This window comes from Lagenorhynchus albirostris, chromosome 14 (assembly GCF_949774975.1).
Source record: "Lagenorhynchus albirostris chromosome 14, mLagAlb1.1, whole genome shotgun sequence".
Lineage (NCBI taxonomy): Eukaryota > Metazoa > Chordata > Mammalia > Artiodactyla > Delphinidae > Lagenorhynchus > Lagenorhynchus albirostris.
Window position 1 is genome coordinate 70,347,509 of NC_083108.1, and position 19,745 is coordinate 70,367,253.

The 19,745-nt window shown below is 49.9% G+C and overlaps 1 protein-coding gene across 1 annotated transcript in view; it reads right to left on the reverse strand.

Annotated features, from left to right (window-relative positions):
* The window catches only part of TMEM119 (transmembrane protein 119), a 36,534-nt gene extending 24,725 nt beyond the window's left edge, over positions 1 to 11,809 (reverse strand). The window contains exon 1 of the mRNA XM_060170757.1: positions 6,100 to 11,809. The gene's annotated coding sequence lies outside the window, so the exon portion shown is untranslated. The remainder of the gene's footprint in view (positions 1 to 6,099) is intronic.
* Positions 11,810 to 19,745: the final 7,936 nt, after the last annotated feature.

Sequence of the window (19,745 nt, forward strand, 5' to 3'; positions counted from 1 at the left end):
GATGGGGAAACTGAGGCCCACTTGGTGCTTACAGTCACATGGCCAGTAAGAGAAGGAGCAGGAACTTAAACCTGGTAGGTCTTGCTCCAGAGCCCACCTCATAGTCACAGCTCTGTACCACCTGTGAACATGACCTGGCCATTCTCCGGAGCTGAAGCAAATGCTGCCTCCTCCAAGAAGCCTTCCCAGATTGCCCAGGCATCATTAGCCCGGTTGTTTAAACCATTTTTAAAAAATGTTTGTTTACTTTCAAAACATTCATTCCCATCAGCTCATAAACACTAAGAGGACAGGAACCACAGACATCTTACGGCTCACGCTACACGCCCAGGGCTTAGCAGACGGGCAGGTGCTTGGTGGGCGCTGTGACACTGGCCCACTGGAGCACAGGCACTGTGGCTGCCCTATTGCCCCCACCAGACCACACGTCTCCACAGGATCCCTGGCCCCCACAGGCCTGGCATCCTGGGGGCTCATTAAAGGCGTGTTGCAGGAGTGGACACAGGAGTGAGGCTGGGCAACAGGCATACAGTTGCACAGGACATGCCACCTGCAGGATTTTGGCCTCACATTTGTCATCCTGCACTTCCCAACCTTTTCTAATCAATTACCCCAGCCCTATCAAGGAGCCTTTCCAGACATTGCTTTTCCTAATTACCACCTGCCCCCAGGAAATTTTAATACTGCCGATAAATCTGTTGAATGTTCTGTGACCCTTTGCAGGGACACAAACCATAGTGATAGCTAAGATTTCTTTTGCCTTCCCTCCCACCCTCCAAAAAACCCAACTCTCAACTGTCGTACCTAAATTTGCTAGCCTGGTATGGAGGAAGTGAGGTCCTTTCACAAATGAATTCACTGAGACTTACACCTGGTTTTAGTTTAACACTGACAATTTTCAGGGGATATCTGTCTGTCTGTAGACAGATGGACCAACACACAGACACACACCAGCCATCTGTAACAGAGAAGAATAAGCCCGACTCCATCTTGTATTTCTGACTTTAAAAGATGGGGAATATTTCAACTATCCCTAAAGAAAGTCCTCTGGGGTGCATGTTGGATAAGTGGTCTGATTACAGCTATGAACCCACGAGTAAGAGGAAGATGATATTTTATTGTAACAGTGTGTGGCCACAGTACCTGTTAGGATCTAAGGAATGGTGGCCTTTGAATGGCTCTCTAAATTACAATACAATCCTGAAATTAGAGCTATTCTGTGAAGAAGCAGGGAAGAATGATAAAATCCCCTACATGCAAGCATTTGTGCTATTACATCAGGATGAGAAAAAGTCAGAGAGTTGTCGCCTTACGGTATAAAGGCTTGAAAAGAAACCCGAGGCAAGAGCTGTCACACAGGAAGGAAAGGAAGGGAACAAGAATGAGGATACATTGCTCCAAACCTTAAACGCTCCCCTGGCTGAGCTGGGTCCCAGACACTCCAGCCACTATGCCAGTACCTCCACCTCTTCCACTGCCTCCCATTTTTCTTGCTCCAGCCCCAGTTCCCAACCCTGGGGCTCAGGGAGTGGTCAGACTGGCTCCCTCTCCTTATAGGGATCAATTATTTTCCTGGGCACAGGGGCCTTATCTGGTATCACCATCTAAGACCCAACAGGGCACCCAATTTGGACTGGGAGCCATCCCAGAGCAGGGCAATTACCCCATAGGGTGCATGAATGAAAATGGCCACCTGGCTGGGTTTCTGTGGATGCACAGTCCCTTGTCAACCTTGGACTTGTTTAATTGGACAATCCTCCTTATAGGGAGAATCCTTTCCGAATGACAGAATTGTTTGCTTCCATTTTTACCACCCATCACCCTTCCTGGACAGACATACACATTCTTCTCAACATGATCCTTACAGGAGATGAAAGGAGAATGGTCACTGATAAGGCCAGGGAACAAGCGTACCAGCTCCACCTAATGGACCCAAATGGTACACCCAAAGCCCACCTGGCAGCACCCACAGTTGAACCAAATTGGGATCCTCAGTGAGGCAGCAATGCCCTTTTTATTATTATTATTTTTTTTTGCGGTATGCAGGCCTCTCACTGCTGTGGCCTCTCCCGTTGCGGAGCACAGGCTCCGGACGCGCAGGCTCAGCGGCCATGGCTCATGGGCCCAGCCGCTCCGCGGCATGTGGTATCTTCCCGGACCAGGGCACGAACCCGTGTCCCCTGCATCGGCAGGCGGACTCTCAACCACTGCGCCACCAGGGAAGCCCAGCAATGCCCTTTTCAGAGCACTGCCCTAAGTGCATCCTGGTAGGGCTTCGAAAAGGGGTCCCAAAACAAGAGTCTGAAAATATTCAAGAAATTCAGCACAAATCAAATGAAGACCACTCTGAATTTTTGGAAAGGATTTATCAGACCTACAGACATTATACTGATGCCAATCCCAAGGGCCCTAAAAATACTAGAAAGGTAAACATGAACTGTATCGGGCAAAGTGCCCCAGATATCAGGAGAAAGTTACAAAAATTAGATGGTGCATTTGGAATGACTCTTTCTCAGTTGGTAGACTTTGCTTTTAAGGTATTCAACAGCAGAGAACACAAAACAGAAAAAGAAGGCACAAGGTGAAATGTACTTTTCTAATTGTTGCATTGGATCCCTGGAAGACAGGAGGCTCTGAGACAGATAAGCCAGCACTAGGTAAAGAATGATGCACTTACTGTAAAGAGAAAGGACACTGAGAGAGAGAATGCCTGCAATTAAAGAACAAGAGGGCTAAAGACGTGGAAGCAACGTACATGTCCAACGACAGATGAATAGATAAAGAAGATGTGGTATATATATATATAATGGAATACTACTCAGCCCTAAAAAGAACCAAATAATACCATTTGCAGCAACATGGATGGAACTATAGATTATCATATGAAGTGAAGTAAGCCGGAGAAAGACAAATATCACAGGATATCATTTATTTGTGGAATCTCAAAAACAAGATACAAAATAACTTATTTACAAAACAGAAATAGACCCACAGACATAGAAAACAAATTTGTGGTTACCAAAGGGGAAAGGGGTGGGGGAGGGATAAATTAAGAGTTTGGGATTAACATATTCACACTACTATAAATAAAATAGATAAACAACAAGAACCTATTGTATAGCACAGGGAACTATACTCACTATTTTGTAATAACATATAAGGGAAAAGAATCTGAAAAAGAATAGATATAAATATATGTATAACTGAATCACTGTGTTGTATACCTGAAACTAACACAACATTGTAAATCAACTATACTTCAATTAAAAAAATTTTTTTTTAAAAAGGAGGGCTAAAAAAGGAAAGGAGTGGGGCCTCTCAGATGTAGAGAGGGAAGAATGTTTAGATGATGAATGAAGAGACCCAGGGGCTCCTCTGGATTTATGACACTCAATTCAAGTATCCCCACAGGAGCCCCAGGTAAAACTGACAGTGGGAAGAAAACTGATTGACTTTCTGGTAGACACAGGGGCAACGTATTCCATGCTAAACACTAAGTTGGCACAGAGAACATCCCATCTACCCCAGTCACTGGGGTATCAGGGGAAGTACAGAGCTGACAATTTATTTCAAACCACTGGAGTGTCAATTAGGAGATCTGATATTAAAACGTAGTTTCTTGTACATGCCTGAATGCCCTATCCCCCACCTGGGCCAAGATTGCCTCTGTAAACTGAATGCTCAAGTGACTTTTTCACCAGGACAACTTGATATCAGAGTCCCACCAGAACATGCTTTAACACCTACAGAGGGCTCTCCTAGAAAATTCAGAAAAACAGACAGAACTTGATCCCCCTGAGGTCTACAGAAAGGTAAGATGAGAAGTGTGGGCTGACGGTGCCCCAGGAAAGGCAAATTATTCCTCAATTTGGATTGCCTAACACCAAAGTGACAATGGGCTTGCTTTTGTCTACAAGTATAACCCAACAGGTATCATATTGATTGGAAACTACTCATTTATCTTGGGATAAGGCCTTGCCAGTTGCCCTGCAACAGATTAGAGCGGCTCCCAGAAGCAAGCTTAAATTAAGCCCTTTTGAAATATTGGATGGTAGGCCATTATAGGTGTCTGTCCAGGCAGGAGAATCTGTAGCCAATAGGTCTGCAGACTTGGACTTGCAAGCCATCAGAAGATCTTAAGTTGCTGTTAAGATCCTACCAGCCTCCTACCAGATAAGTAACAATGACTTTACTCTCCCATTTCACTTGTACTTGTTGGAAAGGAAATGCTTTAATAAAGCTATCTGTGTGGCCAACAGGGGAAATATGCAAAGACAGCTCAGGGCAGAGCAGCCTAGGTGCCCTCATCCCAAGTGCTGGAGTTTATATATATGTTCAAGTGCTTGTCTAAGTGTTGTGACAGGGCCATAAAAAGGGGGAGCAGTATCCTCATAATGCAAACTGCTTATACCCAGCCTAGGACTCGGGAATACTACCAGTTCCAAGTTGATAAATTCCATTCCACCATCACCCCCTCCTTGCCCCCGTTCAGCAGGAAGTAGCCAGAGTGGTCGTCGCCCCTTATCCTGCAAGATTGTGGAATGGACATTGACAGTAGGGAATTGTAACAGAGAAGAACAAGCCTGACTCCACGTTGGATCTATTCCTTTAGCTCTAACCTTTGTGCTCTGTTGCCTCTGCTTAGTCCTACTGGCTCTCCACCTTTGTAAAAGAATGTCATCTATAGCTTGAAATATTCCCGGGCTTGACCTTTAAAGGTATAACACTTTTCCATTCATAAAGAGATAAAAAAGTTGCAGAACAGAAAATAACAATTGTCTTGTTGGAGGTTTACAGGAACATCGCAACCAGAACTATGTGGACAGCTGCAAGAACAAAGGATTCCAGCACCAAGAAGTTTGCAACAACCAGCCACACCCCCTCCCCTTTTAGTATACAAGAAGCCTGAATTCTAACTCAGATAAGAAGGTTCTTTGGGACACTAGTGGGCCATCTTCTCAGTCTGCTGGCTTTCCAAATAAAGTCACTATTCCTTGCCCCAACACCTTGTCTCTTGATTTAGTGGCCTGTCCTGCAGCAAGAAGTACAACAGGTAACAATCGTATTTCCTTCTAGCCAGAAGCCACCCCCACTGTCTTCCTGCTCCAGCTCAGCAAAGGAGACTGAGAGGCAGAGGCCTTGGGTCTTTGTGGGCTTCACGAGGGTCCTGCAGCCAGATGGGGCCACCACAAGTCCAAGCTCGGCCACCTCCCAGCCATGCTGCCATGGGCTGCTGCTTCCCCCCTCTGAGCCTTGGTTTTCTCATTTGTAAAAAGGGGGCAGGGTTCTCAGACGATTCCCTGGTCCCTCTGAAGGCCTAGGTTCCCAGGGAATGCTCAGCCTGGCATCCCAGCCCATTCCATTGAGTTTCAATGGCCTGCCCGGGGGCCGGGGAGCCACCTCCTGAGGAAAAAAGAATTCCAGGAGACCAGAGCCTGCCTGCCCTGATCCTTGTCTATGGGCGCGCGCGCGTGTGTGTGTGTGTGTGTGTAAGGGGACACTGCTTTAGCTACCAGCCCCCCACCACTCTCTTTTATGCCCCTAAAGCACCCCAGATACAAAAGTAATAAGAGTATCCTAATCATTATTATTTTCTCCTTTGCTAGCAGTAGTATCTTAAAACTAATATTTTAATAATTTGCTGTGGACAAGCACCATTTTCTCAATCCTATAAGAATGTGAAGAACACAGTTTGGAAACACTGTTTTTATGGACCCATAGCCTGAGCAAATCCCTTCACCTCTCTGGGCTTTGGCTTCCCAACCATGAAAGAAGGAGTAGGATGATTTTTAGGGAAATGCTCCTGATTTCTCCAGTTTTTTGAATTCAGAGTAGCCCCTAAACCGGCAGCTGCTGGCAAACCTGACAGGAAAGGCAGAGCAGGATCCGGAAGAGACAGCAGAGTAAGGCTACCAACTCCAGGCAGACCTCAATCCCGAGTGCCCAGGGCTTTGGGGTGTCCTTTCCAGGGGCTGCAGCTCAGGCTCTGCCCAGGGCTGCCCCCCAGCCCGCCCTTGGCTGTCAGGCAGGCCTGCTGGTCCCTGGAGACCCTGCCACCCACCCAGCCACTCCCTGTGGTTTTTGCAAGCTGGTACTTACCGTGCTCAGCAGAGCATGAGATGGCTGCCTCGTGGGCCCAGGAGAAGCGGCTTCTCTGCTTTAGTAACAAGGACCCAGCCTGTGCTGCCAAGCACGGCTGTGGCACCTCTGCTGTGGTCTCAGACCGCTCCAACCCCCAACGGCCGTGTGTAAAAGAAGGAAGCAAAAGTGTGGTTACTCAAGGCCACGTGACGGCCCACACCTCCTTGTTTGTTGCAGCTTTGGGGAGTTGATCAAGCTTGGGTGTGTAGTAGGAGAAAGGGCCCTGCTGAGCCCGAGGCCACTCTTGGGTTCCTGTAACCATGAAAACACCTAGAACCACATGGAAACTTGCGGGGGAGGGGTAGTTGGTGGGGGAGGGGTCGGCCCAAGCTGAGAAATGCCACAGCACTACTCCACGGGGATGGAGTGTGGAGGTGAGAGGGCACCCATCCTGGAAGGGAGGGAGTGACCAGATGCAAAGGAGGATGGTGGGGAAGCCAGCAAGTAAACAGGTAAACAGACCGTTAGGACACAGTGTGGTCACGTCACCCCGGGGTGAGCCAGGGAGGGGCCCCTAACCCACCCTGGGTCGGGCGGGAATTGTCAGGAGACTCTTCCAAGGAGAAGTGGCCCTTGAGATGACAAGTAGGGGTGGGCTGGGCGGGCAGCCCAGGGGGAAAGCAGCAGCCCAAGGAGAGCGTAGAGCAGGAGCCATGGCCGGGAGGCCTGAGAACGCACAGACTCTCAAGGAAGCCAAGGAGGAAGGGCTGTCTCCCAGGGTCTGGTCAGTGGCTTTGTACAAGGTGGGGCTCAGGACACATGCAGAGAGAGGTTCACATCCTGCCTTGCACACAGGTTGTTTTAAACTGAAAATCAGAGCCCCAGTGGGTTGTTCACATGACAGAACCTTGATCACTTTAGGAAGCTACAGCTGGAAGGGGCCCAAAACTCAGTCTGTACAGACAGGGAAACTGAAGTCCCCAAAGAGGAAGGGAGACACTCAGAGCTTCCCGCTCCTCCCCAGCAGGTGGGGGAGTAGCCAGCCCTCCGGGGCAGGGGCTGAGAAACTCTGAAAGCCTTACCCAGGAGAGGAAGGCCACTCCCCGACCATAAGCATTCCAGGTACGTCTCTTCTAGCCTGGGTTCACAAGCACTTTGGGGGCGGGACAGTCTCTCTGCTAGGATCTGCCCCGGATGTCCACCCCGAATCCCAGCGCATCCTGAACAACAGCCCATCACCAGACCCACAGGTGTGAAGCCGATGGCAAGATCCCTAAGATGCAGCGGTCAAGGAGAGTGAGCGGACCAGGAGTCAGGGACCTGTGTGACCCTGGGGTGACTTCCCCCCATCCAGGTCCCAGTTCTCTATCTATAAAATAGGAAACCTCCAAAGATGGAAGGTCCTCCAAGAACTGGGGAGGATGCTGATGGCCAAGTCAGAGGGGCACGAGGGTGGCTCTGATAGGAACTTCCAGCGGGCCAATCGCCCACCTGTCAGGGTGGAGAGGGGAACATCCATGACTTTGCAGCAGGCAAGACCCAGACTGTCTGGGCTGACAGTCTACACAGAGCGTGACTGACCATCCCGGCCTGCCCGGGACTGAGTGGGCTCCTGGGATACGGGACTTCCAGTACTAAAACTAGGTCAGCTCCAGGCAAAGTGGGATGAGTTGGTTGTCCTAGAGCAGGGACCAGCCCCTCCCAGGCCACAGGGCCAGGGGACCTGATCATCTGTTCTTTTCTGAATGGGGTATCAGAGGTTGTTAGCTTCACCTGCGGCACTGGGGTGGGGTACTGGCCAGGGGGTCTAGAGCAAGCAGATGCAGAGCCCCGCATCTCCCAGACGCCTCCTTTCCTCCCTGACCCCCATGCAGTTACAAGCTGCTTCTCAGAAGATCTGGGCACAGCCTGGGGAAAAGTTAATTCTGCCACTGTCCAGCCCCCAGTCCCTTATGCCCCTGTGAGCTTTGAGAACCAGCCAGGAGCAGTGCCCTGGAAGGGACCACTCTCAAGATCAGGGGCCTCGTAACTGGCGTTTTACAAGCTGCGTGACCTAGGCAAGTCACTTCTCTGGAGCCTCAGTTTCCTCACCTGCAAAGCCTCGTAATACAAACGCTTAACATTTCCTTGGCCTCTGCTCTGCGCCAGACGCTGTGCATCTATCCTCTTGTAGGCTCACAGCAGCCTTTGGAGGTGGGGATGCTGAGACTCAGAGCAAGGCTGTGCCTTTCTCAAGGTCACACAGAGTCAGCCGCAGGGTCCAGGGAGACAGAAAAAAGCCCCCAACCTCCACCCCTGGCCTGGGATCGTGCTGGCTGAGTATTTGAGTGCTGGTGCGTCTTCTCTATACCAGCAAGTGCTCTATGTAAGGGGGAAGGCAATAACTTAGCAGCAGGTAAAGCTATGTCAAGGGAAGACTTGTGCCGCTAAATCTGCCTTGCAGAGGAGGAAATATTGCTAAGAGGATACTGGTTCTTGGTGCCTGTGCGAAGACCATAAAAGTACAGCACACCTCGTGGCACATAAACACCTGTAAGATGCAAGCATTCAAAGTGAGCAGGTTTCCACTTCCACAAACGGAACCCAGAAAAGTACTCCAGAATGCCCTCAAAGATTGAAGCAATGGTATTTCACCTAAGAAACACTGGGAAGAAACATTCACGTCCCATGCAATGGAAACCTGTCCCCTAATGGGATAAGACGCAGGTGTTAAAGTCCCCTTTATGCTGAATGCCTGTAAAGCACTCACACCTTGTTAGGTGTAAAAGCAGGGGTATAAGAATGTAAACAGCATACTTTCAGGGGTGTGGGTGCTTAGAGGATGGACTGAAAAAAAAGCTTACAGTGCCCTGTAAGCATGACAGTGGCCCTTCCTATTTTCCTTTTCTATAATTTTAAATAGAAAAATGTATATAATGATGTATATGTCAGCTTTATTATCAGGAAACAGATTTTAAATTCTACGAGGACTTTACAGACACCCTACATTTCAGGATGGCTAGACAATCTGCTGCTTTTGTCTGTTTCTATCCTTATGGGGTCTTTGGGGGACAGCTCCTCCCACCCCCTAAGCTTGTGTTTTTCGGGGCTGCCAGCCATGGTTTCCCAATGCCCCCCGGCCACAGCGATGGGACCAACGATATCACTTCTCCAAATGCTCCTCAGCCTGACTACGGAAGATCTCCGTGGAAGATTCTCTGGAGGGGTTTAGGAACCTGCTCATATCACAGACTAAACTCTCAAGAGAACAATGCATTCCCTAGAATAGAATCAGGGAGCTTTTTCTGTAAAGGGCCAGAGAGCAAATCTTTTCAGTTTTGTGGCTCTGTCAATAACTATTCAAGTCTGCAGTTGTAACATGGAAACAGCCGTGGTCCATATGTAAATGAATGAGCATGGCTGTGTCCCAACAAAATTTTATTTACAAACACAGGTGGAATTCATTTACAAAAACAGGTGAATTTGTCCCACAGGCTGCAGTTTGCTGACCCCTGGCCTAGAAAAATGGGAGTCACTGGCTATGAGGAGAACCAGATTGGAAAAGGGACCCACCTGGTCCCCACTGATGGGCAGAAAGAAACACTGGTCCCCTTAAGACTACACTGCTGGCTTTCTCAGTGCAGGGCACATTTATTGAGCCCTGACAAGAGCCGGGCACTGGGATAAGCCACAAGCAGGACACACACTGTCCTTGTCCTCTTGGGGCCTTCAGGTTAGTGGTCAGGCCAAAAGCTACCAGGTAGGGCCACTGAATGCAGCCAGGTAGAAAACACAGCCCTAAGAATCAGGAGAATTGGGTCCTTGCTTCACATTTTCTGTGTGTGGCTTTAGGGAATTCACTTGAGCTCTCTGAGGTTGGCTCATCTGGAAAATGGAGATTTGAATGCTTAGTGCAAAACAATGGAAGGACTCAGTTAAGGCCTGAGAGTAAACAGGTAGGGCTGCCAATATACGCAGAGGCCAATTGCCTCACCTCTTTGACTCCCTGAGTCCATTTACCCTAAAACTCAAGAGCAAAACCTGCCATAGGTTTCAGGATGCCATTCCTCAATGAATAAGAGCAGAAGCCCCTTCTTTGCTCCAAGTGCAGGAACTCTCTCCCTATGCAGGTTTCAATGGCTCCCCATTGTTTTTAGAATAAAGACTCAAATCACCAGCATGGCTGGCAATGCTTAACCACCCCCCTCACCCCTGGCCTCATCTCATTCACATGCCCCCTTGTTCTCTGCTCCGGCTCTCTTCTAGCTCCTTTTATGTTTCCCCCTGACACAGGGTCTTTGCATGCGCAGTTCCTTCTGCCTGGAGCAGTCTTTACTGGTCATCACCTGGGTAACCCCTCCCCACTCTTCAGACCCAGTTCATGTGCCCCCTCCTCAGAAAAAGCCTATCCTGCCCACCCTGCCCCATTCTGCAATCTCAGAACCCTGTGCCCCTCTCCAACGTACATGGGATTATCTAATAAATGTCTATTTCCCCGGAAGCCCCAGGAGAAAACCATGTCTGTTTTGTTCACCGTGGCATCTCCTGGGCCAAGCACAGAGCCTGGCACATAGGAATAAAAACTGCTAACATTTATCAGGTGCTTCTCTGTGCCAGAGAGTGTCCTAGGCTCTTGATATACGCTAATTGGTTCCATCGTCACAACTGCCCCACGAGGTAGGTACTATTAGTATTCCCATTTTATAGATGAGAAAAACCAAGGCCCAGAGAGATTAAGTAATTTGCCTAAGGTCACACAGCTAGTTAGTGGCAGAACCAGGGTTTGAACCCAGGCTGTCTGATTACAGAGCCTGCATTCAATCAGATAAAAGGTTGTTGAATAAATATGCAAGTAATTCTAGCTTTTCCTGGCTGGGCCTGCCTGCGATGACTGGTCCAAGGGGATGCAATGCTCCCCACCACCCTCTAACCTGAAGTGAGCAGCTGGGGTGTGGAGCAGGAATTACAATCAGCAAAGCCAATGGGTGTTAAGTTCCTTTCTCTACCAGAGTCCAGTGGTGGGCTAGCCTGGGAACGAAGGCCCATTTATGGGCCTTTTGGGAAAATGTGGTCCTGGGCATTAACTAAAGCCTGTTACTGCTGGAGCAGCCCCATCTTAAAGGGAACGGCGTGGCTCCTTGGGCCGCCAACTGGACGACGAAGGATTTGATATCCAAACAGTCCACAACCTCCTTATACTCGGACCCTCCTAGATGATCATTTGTGCGCTAAATGCGGTCGTGCTTCCGTCAGCTGATGGGCGAAGTGCCACGGCTGCCACATGGTGACGGTCACAGCCTCACGGTGGGCACCCAGTCCCAACGGCCTCCCCACTGCCTGTACAGCTCTGCTTGTGCAGAGGCCTATCTGGTTGTTGCTCCTTAGTCGTTTCTGGTTGTGGAGTGCGGTGGGAAACCGTCCTTATGAAACGTAATACCATAGAGACAAAGAGAGCAAGCATTAGGCGGCCAAAGCCAGCAGAGCTTAGCTCCATCGTGGTACTCACCAGACATAAGCTGGTCAGTTATTGAGGAAAACGAGAAAAAACATACAAACAAAAAAACACTTGTGGACTTCTGGAAATATGTGGATAGGCAAGGACAGGCCAGGAGTAGCTGAGATCCAATCATCTTTGTAATTTGCTGGGGACCCGCGGGGCCCCTCCCTCACAAGATGTCCACTTCCTGTAGGACCCTATGCCCATTTCCCTGAAAATGGAAAAAACTGCAGGAAAACGGGGGTGGCGTTCCATAGAATCATGCCTGCCTTCCTAAGTGGCCATCATGCCTGCCTTCCTAAGTGGCCATCATGCCTCCTAGGAAGCTAGGGCTCAGGGAAGGGCCCAGGTGGGCCAGACTGCAAAACCTGTGGCTTCCTCTCAGACAAACAAGAGTCCAGCTGGCAGCGCAGCAGTTTTCAAATTTACCCACAGGACACTTTGTTCAAGTGAAAGCAAAGGTCTCATGAAACAGAGAACAGGGATATTCTAATAAAAGGCCCAGCCCTGGAGAGGCAGAGGGGAACCAAACCCAAATGCCTGCCCTTCCCTTCTTCCTCCCCACACACCCTCTTTGACCCAAGGGAGGGCTCACAGGCTGCCATGGGTTGATTTGAATGTCCGAAGGGGAAACGGCCGCTTTGGGCGCCACCACAGCCAGGACGTCATTCTGTTAGGGGAACCAATGACCCAAACTGCCCTCCCTGGCAAGGCCCAATAGTAACCACTTGCATGAGTTGCCTGGCAACAGGACCTCCTGGTGAGGAATGCAGAACTGACAAGCTACCACCAACCAGAATAATTCGGGAAAGGTCAGGAGACGCCGGTCCATATGTCCCTACCAACCTCCCAGAATCCTTCTCGCTGGAATCTATCTTGGCTGAGTGACGCGTGTGCCACCGCGTAGGACCATGAGTCAGAATGACTGGCCAGAGACGACCCGGAAACTAACCCCATCACCATTAAACCCGAGACCGCGAGCCACGTGGCAGAGCAGTTCTGGGTTCCCTCACCCTGCTGCCCTCCACCTGGGCGTCCTTTCCCAATAAAGTCTCTTGCTGTGTCAGCACGTGTGCCTCCTCGGACAGTTCATTTCTGACTGTTAGACAAGAGTCCACTCTTGGGCCCTGGAAGGGGTCCCCCCTCCTGCAACAATTCCCCTCTCAAATGGGAACAGAACTTTGAGGAGTTCACGTTCAGCCCGATTCTGGCTGCCTCTCAGGAGCTGGCGGCTGGGATGGGAGCCTGCAAAGTAAGCCAGTCCTCCAGAGTGGACAGGGACTCTCCAGGGCTCACTGGGTCAGCTTAGGGTGGACAGTGGCCAGCGCAGGGGCTGGTCCCAGGCCTAGAAGGCCAGATGGCAGTCAAATCTAAAATGCTCCAGACTCCATGAGTTTTCCAAGGAGCACAGCAGCTGAAGAAACCAATGTCTCCAAGGAGCCACCCCAAGCCTGGGCTTGGCCCTAAAGGTACAAAGATGAAGAACTCTGGACCTCGGAACTCAAGGGGCTCTGGTGAGGGAGACAGAGCTGCATGAGGCAGGAGTTTTGGTTGCAGACAAACTCAACTCAAACCGGCTTAGGTGGCAGTAGGATTCCTGGGGTAACTCGTGCAGCAGGATCTCGGGCATGGACTTAGGGAGCAGAAGGGACCCAGAGCGCTTTCTCCATCACTGTGTACCTGTCCTGCCTGCTAGCTCCCTGCACCCCCAAATCGCAGGCCTTTGTAAAGGAGAACTCAGATTTGCCGGCACGGAAGGTGGCGGGCTCGCTGGTCCAGCCTGGGGTGGACTGTGGTCAGGGGAGGGTCATAATCTGGAAGCAAAGCACTGTTGCCCAGATAATCCCATAGGTATCCCCATCTCAGATAATAATGTCTATATTTTCAATTCACTCATTCAACAAGTATTTATTAACACCATATGCCAGAATCTAGGGATACCATAGTCAAGTTCCCGTCCTGTTCTCACTCAATTTGGGAGAGACAGAAACTCAATGAGTTGATAGAGCTGGTGGTGATAGACACTGGGGGTGGGGGAAGGATGGGTGGTCCAGAGAGAACAGCACACGTGAAAGCTCAGAGGTAGGAGGCCTTGTGACAAGGGGACATCAGGAGACGAGGTCAGGAGGTCGAGGGCCAGCCTCAACTTACTGTGAGGATCTTACAGCCCTTATTGAGTGGGATGAAAAGCCAATGGAGGGTTTTGGGCCTAAAAACAGGAGTCAGCCAACTTTTTCCTAAAGGGCCAGATTGTAAATATTTCAGGCTTTGTGACCATTGGGTTTCATTCTAACTACTCAACTCTGAGGGTGCAGAGTGAAAGCAGCCATAGATGCTGCTCAAACAAATGGGCGTGGCTATGTTCCAATAAAATTTATGGACACTAAAACTTGGATTTGACGTAATTTTTATTTGTCACTGGGTTTTTTCCAGCCATTTCAAAATGTGAAAAAGCTCTTCTTAGCTTGTAGGCTGTACAGAAACTTTCAGTGGGCTGGATTTGGCCTGTGGGCCTTTGCTTACCCAACCCTGCCTTCATACCTTAAGAGGTTACCCTGGCTGCTGTGTGGAGAACAGACTAAAGCAGAGGACAACAGGAAGCTTGGTCTGGAAGATGGTTAACTTTTACGTGTCAACTTGACTGGGCCAGAGTACCTAGAAATTTGGTCAAGTACTATTCTGGGTGTGTCTGTGAAGATGTTTCTGGGTGAGATGAACATTTGAATTGGTGGACTGAGGAAAGCAGACTGCCCTACCCAGTGTGAGTGGGTAGGCCTCATCCAATCAGTGGAAAACCAGACTGGAACAGAAAGGCTCAGTAAGCAGGAACTCCTTGCCTGACTGCCTCTGAGCTTGGTTTTTTGCTGCCTTTGGACTCAAACTGAAACACTGGGTCTCCAGTTGGCTGACTGGAGATATGGGAACTTGGCCTCCATAATCATGCGAGCCCATTCTTATAATGAATCTCTCACTATGTATATGGACACATCTTATTAGTTCCGTTTCTCTGGAGAACACAGTACAGAAGAAGCTCAGCTCATTTCAGAGATGACGGGGGCATGAACTAGCAGGGTTACAGCAGCGGTGTGAGAAGTAGCTGGAATGGATGTATTTTGAAGCTGGAGCCAACACGAGTGGCTGAGAGGAGACAGGAACCAGGTGGGAGGGAGGAAGGGGCAAGTCAAGGGGGCTCTCCTAGGGGAAGCTGAAGAGCTGGAGATAGGAGGGGAACCACTTGTGTCTCTCTCAGAGATCTTGACAGATTCTGTTCTAGAAAACATCACTCTGGAAGCAAAAAAGGGAACAGGCAGGCAGAGGTAGAGGAACCAGTTACAAGGCTGTTCAAACAATAGTCTGGTCACTCTACAAGGGGGGGTTTCTGGCAGGTGCCCAGATGCCCATATGGGAATCTCCACCTTGCCGTCTTTTGTGACATTTAATCCACTGCCCTGGTAGAAACTGGCCAGGGCAGTAAGCACTCGCTTGTCACGTTGGGAACTGCGGTGGAGAACGGCAGTACGTTAACCAGGAGGTGCTTCGTCTACCTTCTACAATCCAAATAGCATCTCGGCACAGAAATGAACCTGCAACAACTTCCTATTATGTATGGGGCAACTTCCCAGTTCTCAGACCTTGTCGCTTAGAGCTCCAAAGCTTGGATTTTGTTGCTGAAACCCTGAAGGTTGATTTCTCGACCTTCAGGGAACTGAGCTTCAGTCCAAACAATGCTTCCTGGCTGGGCCACTTGGTCACTGGCTCCACTCCAATTTTCTGCAGGCCCCTTAAAATCTCGTATTTCCTCAGTGAATGCCAAGATGAATGGAACCATGGTGGGGAGAGGTGGTTTAGAAATGAGTAATGAGAAGATAGCAGGGCTGTGAAGAAGGTGAAGGCTGCCCTGCCCCCTCAGCTGCTGTAGCACCTCAGGGGCCCCGGGACTCTGTGTGTGACCCGTTCACACTGTGATCGGTCTGCATCACCTGGACTAGTTGGCCGTGAAGGTGGGGAAGGTACTTTGTGTTTGAAGCCCTCAAGCAGAGCACCCGACACCAGGCCAGCTCCTTGCTCTTCCCCTTTCAGACACTGATGACTGTCCGTTTCTTTCAACCCAAAGCTTTCCCTATACCCACAACTGTCTGCCGGGCCTTTGTCTGAATCGTTTCTCTCCAGGGCTGCTCCAAACCCACCACATCATCCTTTCCAAAAATATTCATTGAGTCTTTCAGATCAGCATGAGGAAGCCTCCATTAAAACAACAACAAAAAAAACCTCAGCACCTAGTGATTTTGGTAGCAGAAGAGATCCGTCCGCTTGCTTTTCAACTGCTTCCCAACCTCCTGAGCTGAGTGCTTCAGTGGATTAACTTCCGGTCTGACCCGGCTCCCCGGGAAACCGGACCGGCACTGCTCTCCCCTCACGGGAGCTGGGTTCCTCCCCGCAACACTCCCCGCCCCCCATTCATGAACTCAGGCTCTGAAAATCAGCTTTCTCACCCAGTTTCATTTCCATGCAGTAACGTGAAACTACACTGAATCTCAAAGAGCCCACCAGCCTCTCTCAACTCACCTTCCTCAAGGTTGCAACCCATCTACCAAACTTGGCAGCCACCTGACCCCTGAGGATCTTTGGACCTGGAGTAATTTCTCTCCCTGCACTTTTCCATTCCAGGAACTTGCCCCAAGCACACTATGACTAGCGTCTCCTAGCAAACTCCTTCCACTTCTAAGTTTGTGTTAAACCAGTCGCTGGTGGACTAAATTCCTGGGGGTGGGACAAAGAACACTGCTATCTGCACGTCAAGACCCTCTCGGACTTAAAACTGGACACACTCCACCAGGGAGGTGAAACAGAGGCGGCAGCTGGGACTCAGATTAAGCACACTACAATATATTATCCCATATTGTATTGGTTGGAAACATATTTCCCGGTTTCTGTGGCCTTTGCTTTTTGGACATATTGAGTATGTAATTTGATTTTTACGCAGCCAACCTATCTTTTCCCTTGTGATTTATTCTATTGCCAGTCTGAAGTCTAGATAAAAAGGGACTTATTTTTACTTCTAAATTTGAAAACAAAACTACTGACCCCATTAACCACGGACACTGGTGTTGCTGGGAGGCGCTAAGGAGTCCCTGCCCCCAGAGCGACTTTAATGTCCCACCACTTCCTTCCCCACCACTGACTTACGATGCCTGCTTCAAGGTACTATTAATTTCTCACTCATACATTACTTTTTTTTTTTTTTTTTTGGTGGTACGCAGGCCTCTCACTGTTATGGCCTCTCCCGTTGCGGAGCACAGGCTCCGGATGCACAGGCTCAGCGGCCATGGCTCACGGGCCCAGCCGCTCCGCGGCATGTGGGATCTTCCCGGACCGGGGCACGAACCCGCGTCCCCTGCACCGGCAGGCGGACTCTCAACCACTGCGCCACCAGGGAAGCCCCATACATTACTTTAAATAACTTCTTTCTGGGAATAAAGATATTTATAGGAAATTTAGAAATTCAGAAAAAATCCAATTAATGAAAAATTACCCACAACTGCTACCCTACATAGCAACATTTGTGGTCTTTACCCTACACAGAAATATTCATTATTATCAATATAGGCACATATCCCTCAAAGGGTTTGTCAAAAACAATCTATTCCGGGGTGGTTAATAACTGAGCCACCGTCTGCTGGACTAATTTTCACTCTTCCAGTTCCCAAACATGCCTCCCGCTACTGTCCTTGGGACAAAATTCCCAGAGGTGAAAATCCTGGGCTAACAGGTAAGAACGTCGAAAACTCCTGATCTACCCTGTCAACCTGCCCTCGGCAAGAGTACCAATTTACACACGCTCCCTCCAGCAGTGGAGGAAAAAACATTTTTCATGTGAAAAAGGAACAAAGGGCACTGTGCAGCTGCCCACCTGCAGAAGGAGAGGTGTGTGTCCTTGACCGTCTCGGGTCTGTGACCCAATGATGGCTTTAGGATGTGGGAATGTTCTATCAGCAGAAAGGGAAGGGCTGCTTCGAGTTAACTGATTCTGAAGAGCCAACCAAAATTCTTCTGGACACAGAACACCAAGTACAGCAAGGGAAGTAGGCTTTAAAAAACGGAAGTTCTCCCTCGACGGGGCCTGGCTGGCTGTCTGGGGCTAACGTGGTAACCCTGGGTCTTCTGGCAAAGGAGCACGGTGGCCAAGGTGAGAAACCAGTCGGTCGTAAATGCCCCACACCACGCATCTGCCCCCTGACTGGGGGCACCGAGGGGCTGCAGACGGAAGCAGCCGACTTCCACTTCCTGCAACCACAGAAGGGCTGACAACGACCCTGGCCGCCGTTCTCCTCACAGACTACAGCAACTTCAGGAAGAGGGTGTTTGAGGACGGGAGGCTTTGTGCCAAGTAGTCATCATAGTGACATTTAGAAAAACCAAATGGAGGGAAATTCTTTGCTACCATCACTGAGATGTCATGGGACAATGTTTCAGTGCAAAGAGGGAAGAGGAGAGAGGGCCAAGAAATTCAAGTGACCTTGAAAACCTTCTGCTGGAATAAAAAGCACAGCTAAGCCAGGAGTACTGGGCTTCCTACTGAAGAAAGAGCTGCTTTCCAAGGCCCCCATTCCCAGGGAATCAGCTTGTCGTGGGACCCATGGTGGCCGTGCAGTGGGCTCCTTGGGTGGCCAGACGTGGCTATTCCTCTCACTTGAACTCTACGCAAGTCTCGTCCCTCCTTCACAATTCGGGGCTCATCCAGACTAGGCTATCTGCCCCAGATCCGCCCCTGGCAGAGGCTGGAGGCAGGATAGACCCCACTCCATCTGCGGAACCTGGGGCCCACCCACATGTGCCCCGTACTTACCCCCTGAGAGGGTGGTTCCACCGAGTCAGAGACGCTGGGTCAGGCAGCAAGCCGCGTGCTGCCTCACAGACAGTGGCGTGCGAAATAAACACGGACACCGTTTAGTAACCAATGATTTTTTTTTTTTTATCTTTGAAAATGGAAGCAAGTGTTTTGACAGAATACGATGGCCGCTCTATAAGAGCCGATCTAGGAGTAATTCACTGGTTTTCCTCTGGGATAGCACGGATTTAAAAAAAAAAAGGCAAAACAGGAAAAATAATCCACAGAGCTTGAGGCGCCCACTGAGACTGGCAGGGAGTCCGTCCATTAAATAAGCCTACACTACACACTAAGATCAGGATAACTCGCCCTCACCCTCCTCTTCTCTCCGAACCGCATTCCCTACGGTGTTTCACCGCCATCAACAATTTTGTTCACTTAATTAATGGGGTGTCTGAACCTTAGAACACTTCTGAATCTTAAAAATGAAGGTCCTCAACAGATTATGTTGATAAAGAAACACATACAGGTTTGAATATAAATCACTATTATTGTTTTCTTAACACCTCATTATCCACTTTAATATTTAAAACACACACGCACGCACGCACAAAACCACACCAAACATTCAGATGCCCTGAAACCATGGAGACGGCAATCCCACGACTGATAAAGAACACGGTACCTTCTTCTCTATTCAGACACGAGGACAGCTTGACCATGCAGCCCAACCCACCGACGCCACGCTCTGCCTCAGCCTGGGTCCCTGCGCACAGACGCTTCCAGCCAGTCCCAAACCGTCCCCACGCCAGCAAGAGCACGTGCAAGCGTCCCCGCCGTGGTCCTAATGCTTGACACGATTCCCGTTCCACCACAGGCCTTCAGCCCTTCCAAAGCAGAGGCTCTTTAAATCTTGTTCCTCAAGCACGCACTCTGAGAAAATGGAAATGGAGAGAAGTCCCAGCTAACCCGGGAGTGGGGCAGGCCATGGGAGATCAGTGTCTGGCCGGGGGCTGGGTAGTCTCTGTGCTCAGATCCAGCCACAGTGCAGCTGCAGGGGGGTGCGGGGGAGTTCATGAAGAGGGTGCGCAGGGACCAGTTGCACCATCAAAGCTACAGCAGACGTCTGCTTCCTTCTCGACCCTCCTCCCCAGTCTCAATATCAATATTCAACAGCACCCTCTGGCCTCAGCTTAGCAGAATGCAGTTAGCACCGAAAGGCAGGAGAAGGGAGGATGGCCGAGGGAGCCCTGAGAGAGGGGGCTGCATACAGGAGGGAGAAGAAAGGGCAGGAGCTCCAGGGGTGTGGGGGACCTGTCTAGCACAGCGAGGGGGCGGCACGGGACATGCGGGAAAGCA